This window comes from Pezoporus flaviventris, unplaced genomic scaffold, assembly GCF_033815535.1.
Source record: "Pezoporus flaviventris isolate CSIRO_AGI_PZ_B2104156 unplaced genomic scaffold, CSIRO_AGI_Pfla_v1 ptg000001l, whole genome shotgun sequence".
Classification (NCBI taxonomy): Eukaryota; Metazoa; Chordata; class Aves; order Psittaciformes; family Psittacidae; genus Pezoporus; species Pezoporus flaviventris.
The window spans coordinates 5032574-5046681 of record NW_026892549.1 but is presented as its reverse complement, the minus strand read 5'-3'; the positions used below and the strand labels follow the sequence as shown (position 1 = coordinate 5046681).

The 14108-nt window shown below is 40.7% G+C and overlaps 1 protein-coding gene across 5 annotated transcripts in view; it reads left to right on the top strand.

Moving 5' to 3' along the window:
- SEMA5B (semaphorin 5B) overlaps positions 1-14108 on the top strand; it is a 277220-nt gene that overhangs the window by 20071 nt on the left and 243041 nt on the right. The gene's annotated exons all lie outside the window — the stretch shown is intronic.

The window sequence follows — 14108 nt, the reverse complement described above, 5'->3', positions numbered from 1 at the left end:
TCTATGGCTGATGCAAGGTGTCTTGAAGTTTAGAGCCTGAGCTGAAAGTGCATTCAGTTGTTAGGAATGCAAACTGTTTGTAGACTCGGCCCAAAATTGCTCCAGATACCCTTGTAGATCCTAATCACAACCTTTTTTCTTCATCCAGACATAGCTTCCAGGCACTCTCAGTCTCAGAGAAACATGGTGCGACTGCTCTGTTGTTTTGAAACTGCAAGGAGAAGAGCTAGTTAAAGTGACCCTCACCATCATTTAGAAAGTAAAATATCTGTGGTGAAAAGGCTTCACTGCACAATGTTTCAGTAATTGCAAGGTGACAGATACAGCTTACTGTGATACAAGGGAAAACTTGTGCTCTTTTTCTGTGGTGTAACGTGTTTATATGTAGAGATTAGTAAGCAGAATGGTGGGGGTCTTTTGACTTTCTGACCCAAATAAGAATTACTAGTAAATCATAAGCTAATTAGAATTGGAAAAGGGCTGGCAGCCTGTTCAGTTCATCCCTTGCTAATATGGGATTGTTCTCTACAATGTATTTTCTCTTGTTGATTTCAAATAACTAAGCATCTATTTGCTCTCTTGGGAAGCATACCATTCACTGATAGTGAACTCTGTCTAACAACCAGCCTAAACTTCCCTTAATTTCCTTTCCCACAATTAACACTTTTTAGATTTTTGCACTTTTCCAGTATTTGCAGATAGGTCTTTTGTAACCACATGTTGTGTCAGTGTGAGTTAGGGGTAATATCGCTTGTAGGTGCGATTGCTGTAACCTTCAGAAACCCAATGCTAAGCACTACTGTGTCAAATGGTGCTTTATCTTTAAAGTAGGCTCATCTACCACCAAATCCTAGAGGAGCCTTCCTTTTGGCTATGTCCTATCTGAATCTGGACATAGAGTAAAAGGGTTTCAGAGGAAAATGCTCCTTTTTAGACTATCATTGCCATCACTCAGTTTGACGATTAGGCTGCCATTTTCTTTTATTTCAGCAGCAATCTGAAATTATACATCAACCACTGTTTCATATATTTTATGATTCATTGTAAATTAAAAAGAATCCTTTTTTGGAAGCCTGAAATTTTACCAGCAGCTGAAGATCCAGAGAATCCATTAGAGAAACAATACTAGTAAAAGCAAGAGAGGATAAAAAGCACCACTGGCTGTGTCTTTCGGTGTAAATCACATTCATTTCATAAAAGTCTTGAACACATCCCTTAAACTTTAATACCTGAATTTCAAGCTCAGCAGTCAGTGGAGTTTTTAGCACCAGCCAGAGAGTACTCATAGTTGGCAGACAGATGGTCCTTTCCCCTCTTTTACATTCTTTTAACGCACTAACACTGCCAGTTGGGCGTTTGAAAGCCTCATTAATTTTCCTTGCTCTTTGGCAATAAGACCTTGCTTGTTCCTTGCTGTCTTCCATTGCTGAAACCTGTGTGCTTTCAGATTGCTGCTACTTGTTGTTTTGACATGGGGCTGTATTTTTTGCCTTGCTCAGGATCTGAGTGGTGGAGAAGTTGAGTGATGTAGAAACGTGCTGGAATATGATGTCAAAAGCAAAAGTGGTTACAGTATGGAGAAGTGAAATTTGGTGTGTGGGTACAAGGATGGAATTAGAAATGAGAGAGAAAGGGTCGTGTCAAGACAACACTGATGTTAGATCCAGCAAACTCAGAGGACACTGTAACTTTCTCTGGTGAACTTATGGGTGTTTTGATTTTGTGGAGTAACCAGTTAAGTTTCTCTGTATGGTCTGGAGAAGTCTCTTACTGTGGAGCTCTGGCAGTATGTGATGCATATGAAAATGTCAATTCTGTGCAACTCCTCCCACCCTCAAAACCAACAAACAAAAAAACAAACAAAAAAACCCAACACCCCAACCCCCAGAACCAAACAAAAACAAAGTAACAACAACAACAAAAGAGAGAAATGCTTTACAATGTAACCAGCCTTTAATAAAGTGAATCTGCAGAAGTGGCATCATGGAGCTGCATGTTGAGTGGTTTTGAATGGCTCCATATCTCATTATCCAAGTTACAGGATGGATTTTTTTTTATTGCCTGCCCTGCAAGCTCATTTTGAGACAGGTGTGTTAAAAATGCATGTGTCCTTGGTTACCTGGGGAGAGCAGAGGTGCTTTGTAGCTGAGTTGAGTTAAATGAATAAAGCCTGTGTTATTCATCAAGACAAAATCATTTTCTGAATCTGAAAAAAAGAAACTGCCTTGTGTTTGAAAATCATTTATCTGGCCTTGATTTTCCTGAGGGCAGCAAGTAGAAGTTAAGCTTAAAACAGAGACTAAAACTCCTTTTCTGTAGGATCAAGAAAAGTAAATTGCCAGCAGAACCACTTTTGATCAAATGAGAGTCTGCTGCAGGAATTGACTTTGCTGCCCATGCAGCACAATGTTAAAGTGTTCATCTGTTCTTGAGTCAGTTAGTATTGCCTCATGCTCTTCCTTGTGATGTTCCTGGCAAATTGAAGAAGATGGATGTGTAAAAAGTTTTGTCTTTCTCATGTACACTTGATGGTGAAGAGCTCACTGATAGATCAACAGTAGCTGCATCTGTCAGCATGTGTACAGAGAAACCACTGGTGCTAGGAATTCATGGTAATGGCACCTCTGCTGACGGCATGGAAAAGCATTGCTTGTTATGTCATGGCTTGGACGTGAATAACATTCTGCAGATCTTGACCCAGGGCATGATTGTCTGCGTTCTCACAAACTGAGAAGAGTCAGATACGACCAGATCTTCAATACAGAATTGAGGGTGATAATCATGATTCATGTCCTAAGTTCCTTTGCCAAAGGGTAGGATGTTGCTAGAGTCATTGTCTTTAAGATAAGAGGTAATTCTGATATCCAGACTCTCTTATCATTGTCAGTATCCATCCATTTCATACTTCAGTGCTCTTTGCTTTTGAGCCCCTGAATCATAAGACAGATTGCAAATTGGAGCAATTTATATTCTTGCTGCCATGGTGAGTTAGAGAGTAGAATAAATCTCCAGAGGAAGGTATGTTGGACTTGTGTGTGAGTAGGCACTAAGCAACATCACCAAGGGGACCAAGGCAGCCACAGCCAGCGGGTGTGTTTGTGTGGCAAATAACAAAAGCAGTATATTGATTGATTTTCCTGAGCTTTTACACCAAGAGAGAGGATCTGTGGAGAAATTTCTCCATGCAAAGAATCAGGATTGATGAGTTTGAAGAATACGGATGTGTATTCCTTTTTGGTGCATCAACCAACTCCTGTCTTCTAAATTACCCTCCTCAGACTTGTAACAAGCTCACCAAGTAACCAGTAAGTCTCAGCAAAATATAATATATACTTTTTTGCCCTGAAAAGTCAGTTGATCCATTTTAGTCCTTGATGCACAGTATTGTTATTTTGTTCACTGATTCTCTCCTACCATTGTGGTAGATGGTAAAGTAAAACCCAAACAATATAAAAAGATTATTTAACCTCCTCTACAGAAGGGAGAGTTCCAGATGTTCCCTATGAAGGAATGCTCAAGATATCCTGTATTTGTGTCTGCATGTAATTCTCCATAGCATTTCAATCAGTTATAGTATTTCTTATCTTCTCTTCTGAAATACTTGCACATCTCTATGTTCTTAAACAGGTACTGTTTTCAACTCCTGACATGACTATGTTGCTGGACAGGGTGGAATATCTCCTAAGAATGGTTTACAAAATACTTGATCACTCTGAACATAAGATAATTCAAACAATAACACATATCTTGCCTCCTTAATAAGTCTCAGACTTATTTTCTTTAAAGGTTTAAAGAAAATCTGCCATTTTTCTTACTCTTTTGTAGACTGTATTAGTTGTCATGCATATCCTTACAAAATCATTTTGTCTGGTTATTTTCTCCTCTTCATTATACAGCAGAACTTAATTGAACTGAATGAACAATACATGAACATGAAGTGGTGATTACTCAGACCTGCTTGGGTTAGTTCACAAATGTAATTTAAGAATTTAAAAAGTCTTAAGTTCACTCAGTAGTTTTAGAGCATCAATCACAGAAATAATTAGAGCTTTCTAATTATGTCATGCAAATTATGCCTTACACCCCCAAATACATGTACTATATAGAATTATAAGTATTGGGGAAGGCTTATTACTGCAGCTGCCTGCAGTATGCTGATGTGGCTACTTACATTGCGGGACCACAGTGTAATGAGTTACTCTTTGCTGGCTGATTCTCTGTGCAGTGCAGGCTGTCATCAAATGTGTTGTTTTAGTTGGAGTTGAGCTGGAGTAAGATGTTATCATGCCAGCTGCTCATCTCCAAAATCTTTCAGGAGGTTGTTTTCTCATTTGAGGGCTAGGAGCACTCACAGGGTTAATTTTCACGTTCATCTGACAAGCAGTAACATGCTACCACAAGGTTTACTGTGTGTTTTTAATGGTTTAAGCATAGCTATCGCTTAGAGTATAGTTTTTCTACTTTTTTAGTTGACTCACACTCCTGTTTTTGAAGTCTTTTTTTCCGCAGCTGCTTCCTCCCCTCTAGTCCTTCTCTCCTCAAATCTTGTAGTGCTGCCTTAAATTTTGTCCAGATTGTTTTATTAAGTTTCAAGTAAGATGTCCTTTGAATCTATCAGGTAAGACAAGACATGGAAAAGCCACAATATAGTAGAAGTCCATCATTTTGTGATAAGCCCATGGATAGCGTCAAGCACAGTGGGACCCTGGCTCCTCACCAGGGCTGTGGAGTCTGAAGGACTGTATAGGAAGACCCATTTGTAAATTATGCAGGTGTCTTGTCCCCACTGTTCTCATTGGAAAACTGTTAAGAGAAACTCAGTCCTTTTATAGTCAGAAATATTTTCTAAGATGTATGCTAATTCTATTCAGAGATAGCTTATATATTTTCTTGTACAAACATTTTCTTTTAACCTAAATAGCTCTTTTATACCTGATATATTTATCATCAGTAATGTCAGTAATCATCTCCCCCCTCAGCTTTTGTTTTACTAGGCTAAACAGTCAAAGCTCATGAGATTCATAAAGTGTCTGATAGTATGAGTGGCTTTTCTCTGGACCTACTCAAGTTTGAATTCCTCTTCACTGAGTACAGGGTAGAACTGTAGTGTACAATAATGCTTTCCCACCTCTGCTAGAAAAAATGTGATTTAATACAATGATGTGGTTTCATTTGTCATTTTAATGACTATGCTCTGTTAATGCCTCAGGTGCTCGTGAATACAGTTATAAACCCAGGTCTTTATCTTCTTCTTTCTAGCCAGTGATATGCACAATATTGTTGCTGGTTTTTAAGTACATGATCTTGCCCTTTGCATTATTAAACCTCTTGCTCCACACCTCTTATGCCATGTATGATATCACTGTTCTTTTCTGTATCACCAGGGTTTTTTTAACTGTGAATCAGCACCATCTTTCATTAGAACATGCCAATGAATTACAAGCGTGTGAAATGTAGAACTCAGGCTGCAAGTTGCTTGTGTAGCTCTTGCTGAGTGTCTGCTTCATCTGCAGGGACTTAGGCTGTAATGAAGCTACAGAAGTTTCAGTTGGAAAGTTTTCATCTTTTGGCTTATGGTAGCAGACCATACATTTAACTCTGAATGTCTTTATTTAAATCCCTAATGTACCTGTCATATCGTTTTCCACAGTGTTGCAAGATCTTGTGCTGTGCTGAACTCTTTCAGTATGTGCACACTTCAAGGTACTCAAGTGTTTGCTAAGATAAAGCTGCTTTGCCCAGGACAGCTTTTCAACAAATGTTTCAAAAGATCTATTTCTAAATGTGCCATGCAGAATTCTTTGCAGGACTGTTGCCTGAATCACTTTTGATTTGATTTTGATACTGATGCAGTCTGTGTTAGGCTGCGTATGAGTATTTACGCTTCCCTGTGGGTGCAAGATTCAAAGGTTGCATGCTGCGACCCACTGTCATTCTGTTAATGAAATTGGAGCAAGCATATTTACTTCAAAGCAGTAGGACTCTGTCCTGGGTTCAGCAGTAGCAGTCATTTTTCTCCTCCTTGGTAGCTGGTGCAGTGCAGTGTTTTGACATTTGGCTCGGGAACAGAGCTGATAACAAGGATGTTTTGGTTTGGCCAAGGACTTTGTGAGCCTCATGCTCTGCCAGGGAGGAGGGGAAGCCGGGAGGAAGCAGAGACAGGACACCTGACCCAAACTGACCAAAGAGGTATTCCATACCACAGCACGTCATGCCCAGGATGTAACTGGGAGTTAGCCGGAAGGGCTGGGAGGCTGCAGGGTTGGAGGAGGTATCGGTCGGTGCTTGGTCGGGCTGGGGTGTGAATTATCTGCCAGCTGGTGGTGAGGTGTTGTATTCTCTTCCCTTGTTATTTCCTTTATCATTGTTATTACTGGTGGTAGCAGTAGTGATTTGTGTTATACCTTAGTTACTAAACTGTTCTTATCTCAACCCGTGGGAGTTGCATTCTTTTCTATTCTCTTCTCCGTCCCTCCGGGAGTAGGGAGAGGGCAAGAAGGGCGGGTGGGGTGGGGTGGGGAGGGGGGGCGTGGGGAGTGAGTGAAGGAGCTCTGCCTGGTTTTAAACCTTGACAGACTCCATATGGACAAAATTTATGCGTATGTGGATCTCTTCACTGGAGCAGGATTTTATGCAGTATTACTGAATCTAGTAATCTAGACATAGATTGGAAATCCCACTTATTGGCAAAACCTGAAGTTGGTCAAATTCCACATTAAAATTGTCTATTGCAGTATTCCACTGTCTTACTCAGTGATTCAAGTGAGGTTACACCAAGGGGTGAGTCTGGCCAGTTAATTTATCCTTGATGACAGCAGTTGTACTGTTGATCTACACAATCGGATTGTATTTTGGCATTTGAGGGACTCTGGGGAATCTCACGTAATCTGTGCTGTGAAATTAATTTGATAATGCACCATTGTTTTCCCTGAGCTTGATCATTCCTTCCCTGATGAAGCTATGGCCCTCAGGATTGGATTCGTCACGTTCAGAAACCAGCTCCAGCTTTCCATTTACAGGATGTCAGAATCCCTGTGTGGTCCTAAAAACAAGCCCAAAGCATAGCACTGTGTGCAAAAAGAGAGCTGGTGGAGATACATCTCTATGTATATATGTATCCATACAGTGAGGGATACATTATCATTCCTCAAGCTTTACAGTTTACTAGGAGCACTTGTAATCCATAATCACTGCCCTATGGAAAGCTGGCATTGAGTTTCTTTAGAGCTGATTATGGGTGAATCTTCAGGTTCTAATTCATGAAGGAACTGATGCAATCCATTCTGATGAACATGAATCCCAACAAGCTCAGGGAGAAGCATCCAGTCCCTCCAGGCCCGTCTCTCTGCCTGCAGGTTTTAGCTGTGCCAGCTAGAGGTATTGGCCCAACTCTAGCCTTAGTGTAAGTCCATTAGCATCAGTGGAGTTGCCTGTACCTACACAAGGCAAACTTTGGCCCACTGTGGTTAAACTTCTGTCAGTATTTCCACTAAGCCCTTTCCTTTATTCATGCCTTTAGAAGCTGGCTGTGCTCCATGCTGGCATTTGGCATACAGCATCTTCTCATCTTGGGAGAATGGATTGCCTTCCTCTGTAAAACAAAACAAATCAAATAGAAAACCCAAACCGCACTGAGGAATTTTAGTCTGATTTCCTGGATTACAAGTAAGTAGGAGTTTGTTTCAGATTCTTTTCTATTCACCTGTGTCTCTGGGATGGATTTGTGTTAAAGATTATCATATGCCTCTGTATGTACATACAGAGAATCTGTTCTCATGTGTGATATAAGCTCATACTGCCTGCTTTGATAGCCAGGGTAAGATGACCCTTTTAGGAAATACAATTCATTACTCGGGCCACTGTGTCCATAAATCAGTGGCTTGTGCAAAACAGATATCTCTTCACTGTAGTTCTGTATCCCTTATCTAAATCACAGCAACTATCTTCAGCAAATACAGCTCTGCTTTTGTCTTCACACAAGAATTTGAGTCTTGATACACTTGTTTGTTACTTAAAGCAAGAGTTCACGTAGGGTCTTATACAGATAACATTCAGGTTTAGAGCTGCTTGAGAGTAATTCACTGTGGTTGTGCATGTTGGGAGCATGTCTGTTGGGAGCCAGTGTTGTAGTGTAGAAAGTCACATGTGACAGTCTGAGTGAACAGCAGAAGTGTTCATTAAACAAGGGGGGGCCTTGCATGAGTCACTTTTTCAGACACCCATTCCAAAATATATTTAGATGAGCATTCATGAAACTGGTAGGACTTCCTCTTCCTTCTTTGCCTTAGGTTTTTATTTTGGTGTTTTGTTCTGGTTTTGTTTCATTGGTTTTTTTTTATTTTGTTTTCATTGGGTTCTTTTTTTTTTTTTTTTTGCTAATGCAGTTACTTTATGGACAACAATAAAATCAGCCTCACAGCTGTTTGTAAACAAAATTGCATTTGCAGTGCTTGTCAAGAGGAGCCTGCTAGAGGGAGTTCTGATAAAAAAGGAACCTGCTTGGTGCTACTGCAGGAGTAGCGCTCAGGGGTGAGGTCAGCTGAGAAGTGGGTGCAGTAAGGGAAGAGTCTCGTTTCTGCTCTTAGGTCTGTCCTGGATCCCATATGGATGTAGCAAACCACACAAGGGTAACTGGGAAATCTGGGTGTGGGAGAGGTGCGTCTATTAGCATATTATCTATTTCAAGAGGACGTGGCAAATTTTGGAAGATAGTCATGCCCATGCCTTTTAAACAGCTGTCCTGATTTAGGTTGTTAATGTATCTCAGCTGTTCATTATCTGCTGTTCAGCTGACTGATCATGTAAGTATTCCTAATTTGTTTCAGTACAAAGTGAAACAGTTCATTTAATGAAGCTTTTAATTAGGTTGATAGCAAGAAGGAATGGCCAGATCCTAAAGCACCATTGTTTTCAGAAATGAAGATAGGACGATGGCTGAAATATTTGCAAAAGTCTTGGAAGCTGTGGGTGCTCAGGACCTCTTAATGCTAAGCCACAGGTTGTGCTGTATTTGCTCATACAAAATTATCTCATCTACAAATAGACCCACTTGCTTCAAAGCAATCACGAATCGAGGAAGGCCCTTCACAATAGGAGTGAGCCTTAGAGCCACATGGATGGAGTCTTCAGAATAAAGGAGTGTGAGCCATTCAGCTCTTTTTGAAAGGGTCGATCTGAGTGCGTCTCAGATCCTGATAGAACATTTCTGCCTGCTGCTGACCTGTACCAGCTGAAGATCTACTGGCCAAGCTGATGAACATACTCTGTTTTGTAAGGATCTATTGTTACATTATGTTATTGTTTACAAAACAGAATGTAAACCCCAATATTGCCATTTCATTTTCCATCTATTTTTTTGTCTCAAACCAAAACCTCAAATTAATTTTACTGCTATCTTTAACCAATTTCCCTTTCCAGCTCTTTGTTTTCTTCTTTATTGTCTTCCTTCTCATTCCTGGAATGATTTTAAAATATTTGTACAGAAGCAAAAACAAGTGGAATTGTTTCTAGGAGTCTTTTTTGTAAAAAAAAAAGCTTGATATCATTATAAATGTTGGATGAATAACACATTTATACTTTAACTTTGAAAGCACTTTGTGATGCTCACCGTGTCATAGAACATGTATTTGTTAGAGTAATGCAGCATTTTTCATGGCCTCTGGTTTTTACTGCTCTATCCTCTGTATGTCCTTTACTGAGTCTCTGATCATTTTGGTACCTGAACACAATTGGAGCTTAATGCATTAGGGTATTATGGATTTGTTTCTCTGCTGCCTATTAAATATGAGCCCTAGTTCAACCTGAAATTATGGCCAAAATGCAGGAATTACAGGTGGTATTCTGTACCCAGGCTAATGCAGGAAGTCATCATGGCCTGATCTTGCTGTATAATATAGTAATTTGCCTAAAGCTTTGCAAATACTTTAAAATACTGCAACGAGCAAAATACTCTAAACAGAAGAGCCATCATTAGGGAAGAAATGAAAATAGGCTGGCTTGCTTAGCCCAGCAGAGCTGAGATGGAAAGGGGATATAAGTGTCCATATCCATATCGCAGGTGTTAGTACCAAAGAGGAAAAAAATATATAAGCTAAAGGACTAGGCTGGCACAGGATTAGATATATAAACGTTGGTTGTGAGTAGGTTCAGGCCGGAAACTGATGCTCTGGCCACCAGAGAAGTGGAGGTCAGGCTTCTGTCACAGCTTCTGAAAGGGAGAATGGGTTTAATGTGGATCATGGTTGCTTGTGAAACGGATCAATGATGCAGTTGTGTAAGAGCGAGAGACTGGATGACCCAGCAGAGTTCGATAAAAGAGCACAAAACAGCCAAACTTTTGTTATATGCCGTTAAGTGTCCAAATCCACGTCAGCAAACCCCCAGCAGTGTTACAGTTAAAATCCTCCTTAGCTTATCCCATTGCACATATTTTCATTACTTTGCTGGGGGTGAGATCTGGATATTATGTGTAAGATCTTACCTTGTGTAAAGTAAAACTTGACATTCTCATGATGGCCAGGAGACTGCACGGCAGGAAAAGAAGTATGTTCGCCTGCTTGTCATTACTGTCTTTAGATATGACTGGGTAGAATAAATCTCTTGAGTTATGTTCCATGTGCAGTATTCTGTATCTTATGAATCCCTTGAGTGAAGTTTAATGAGGAAGCAAGGTCACAGAACAATAAGGGAAAATTGCCATGTTCCAGCTATGAAGACAAAAAGATTAATCCAGTCAATAGCCATTTAAGTCAGAGGAGACGTTTACATTGATTTCAGTGGAAACTGGATCAGAGCCTTAGTGAGTAAATTGCTGTCTGGTCTCAGCACTGTGTCTGTCTAGTATCATGATATAACACAATTATATCAGTGAAGACATTTTACTCTGTGTCTGTGCTGTAAGGTGTAAGAAATAAACGGAGAAGTGATCCCAGTTGTAGTATTCTCCACATTGCAAAGGTAACTAATTTTTGTCTTGAACTGTGACATACAATTCAGAATTCTATAACACGTGGCATTTGTGATGTGGCATTTGTGATGTGATTGTGATAATTCAGAATTCTATGCACAGTGGCATTTGTGATCTTTAGGAACAGTCTTCTTTTTCAAAGAAGAGCAGATAATCACTTTTCTTCGATCAGTAAGGACAACTCAGTGTATCAGTGGTTTCAATCAAGTGCTGATTTTTTTTTTCCCTAGATGATTTGAAATAAAGATGACTTCAAGCTGAAATGTTGGATCCTAAACCCAAGACTGTGGCAGGTTTCTGGATCTGCAGCTGGGTTACTCTGCCAGTGGAGTGGCTGTCTCAGCTGGCATGTTCTTCTTGTTAGTGTAGCAAAAACGTTGAATGCAGAACAAGAGCTAAAGGGTGGTATTGTTACGGTTGCCCTAAATTATCAGCACCCTCTTGACCTAGCTGCAGCATATGGGCAAATCACGTTGCTGAAGGGCTACTATGAACTCCATTTTTGAAATCCATTTTTAAGATGATGATGGGGCCTCAGAGGCTGAGGGACTGAGCAGGTATCAGTGACAGAGCTGGCATTGAACCTGGATTGTTTATGTTGCAGCATTTAACCATAGGTACCATCACTTAGGTCACTGAGCTGCATATTTAAATTTTCAGCTTGCTCTAACCTCAAAGGGCTCCCATGTCTTCTGAGTTACATATGTGTTGAAAATGGCATTTTTTAGAGAAGGCTTCTTTTCCTTCATTAACCTGACCATTTTTAGCATATGGTATATGTTGGAGGCTGCCAACAGAAATTTCTTTTTCACCTCTTGTATTGTCAGACAACAGACCAAAGCCAAACAAAGGAAAAAGACATGGAAAACCACATGGCAACTGAAACCATACTGCAATTCTGAACATTTTAGGCATGCTGGCTTATTTTGCAGTTGGGCAGACAAGACTGTCCCTGTTTCTTCTACTATATAAATTGAACTACCAGGTCCTCTGGGATGGGACCCTCTCGTTAAAACACTCTTTAGTGTGTTAGCATTTTGTTTCAGATCTGTCCACAGAGAATAATTGAATGTGACTATTGCATTTGTCTGTGCAAACAGACATCTTCTATGTTCTCTTCAGTAGCACTGCAAAGCCTCCACTTAGTATGCACACACTGCAATGGTGGCTTAGCCTGCCCTCCCCTGCATGGAATATGTATGTATCTTGGATGTATTTTCATGCGCTAACATCAAGCAGTGCTGGCAGTTTTTTTATTTTGCACCATCACTGTGAGCCTTCCAGGCCACAGAGAGATGGCTCTGTGGAAGAGGGGAAGCTGATACTCTTTTTGATTCATAGAAGGTGCTTGGATGTAAGTAACCATTGCTGAGTTGGAGATGTAAAAAATTGAGAAAACACTTGGACCAGTAAGGCACGTCTGTATTGGTCACACCTGTACTGATTGGGCATCTACAGAGAGCTCAGTTAATCCCCATGTGCCATCCCCTTGTTGTGGAGTGCTCTGACCACTGTACAGCCCATTCGGTGAGGCCGTATTAAAGCAGCAGCTTGTCAGTGGATCCTTCCGATCACCAAAGGGCCATGCCTGGAGCATGGGGTCAGTGCAGGGTTGCACCCAAACATGGCTCTGTGCTTCCCAGAGAGCTCCAGAGCTTTTTCCTGTTGTGTGATCCAGTGTGTCAGGCACATCTCCTGTGTTAATTGCTGGTGCAGAGGAAACAAGAAGTCTGCAAGTGCCAAAGTTGGAAGTACAGTTGCTTGCTGAGCGACATAGAGGTTGTTCCCATGGCACTGCTGCTTCCCATCTTCCAGCCTCCTGAGACACTTTAGAAAATACAAAGCTGTCTTCACCATTTTCACTATCTTCTCTCCAGACTGTAAATGTCAAACCTCTGTTCCCATATTCTTTTTGGGCTTCAGCTGCATTGGGGTTACTGACCTGTTAGGTCAGCTGCTCATTAGGTGGTGCAAATGTTCTCTGCTGTTTTAGTGCAGATGAGCTAGGTTAGGGTATATACTATTTCAACTCAAGTTAAATGACATTTCTGCTTCAGCTCTCCATTTGTTCTTGATGTATGGACTTGCTGGTCTCATTGCAGTGGGAACTCCTGTTGAGTTCCTTGTTTGCTCTGACCCCCTAATTACTTTCCTGGAAAGCAGTAGCTCTACAAGCAGTTCTTTAGCCTTCAGGGATGGACTGCATTCTTGTTTCTAGATGAATGACCTCTGGTTTTGATTCAATTAACTGTGGTGGGTTTTGGTTTTCATTTGAGTGGAACCAGAATATAAAGAATTCTGGAGCACTTTCTACACTTGCCTAGACTGTGGAAACCAACTGAATACATCTCTTCTTAAAGCTTCTTAAAGGCAGCTTATACTTTCCTCATATTCCTTAGCTAGGTTCCTTCTTTGGCTTTGGTCCCAGTTTGTTCCTCAAGAACTGAGAATATTATCAAATTCAAACAGGTAGAATCTGTGGACCTAAGTGTTACTATTCCAGGTAAGGGCCCAGCTTCATGTTCCAGGGTCCTCTTTGGCGTATCTTACCTCTGCAGATGTTCTCGCTTATCGCTCTTTGTCAGATGTCACTTGTCATCCTGATCATCTCTGTGCCATTGAGGTCAGGCAGCTCACACGCTATGAGGAGAGCAGACCTCAAATGCTGCAGTGGTCAAAAGTACATCTTTGAGATGGGCTGAATCAAAACTGTAATGGAAAAAGGGGCCGATGAGTGCAGAATTGAAAGGTGTCTGTCTTCTCTCTCTATATTGATGAGTTTAGCTCTAAACTCTGTAGCTTTGACGTATCTCTGGCATTTTCAGCAGCCTCACAACAATGTTGGTAAGGTAGGAGCTTCTTTAGGAGTTGGAGATGAATAGCTTTCCATTCCCTTAAGCGGCATTGAGCATACCCAGCAGAGATAACTCACAGGAACCTTGCTGTTAATGTGACCAGAACTGGAACAGACAGGACATATTTGCTAATCAGTTCCCAACTTCCCCATGCATGTCTTTATCCTCTGACATTTCAGCAGTGTGGTGGAAGCAGTTAGTATCCTGAAAGTTTTTTTCTCTTTCTTTAGCATAAAACATGCAGGATACTATAGACATCAAATCAGAAATACATATTAGCTCTTTTT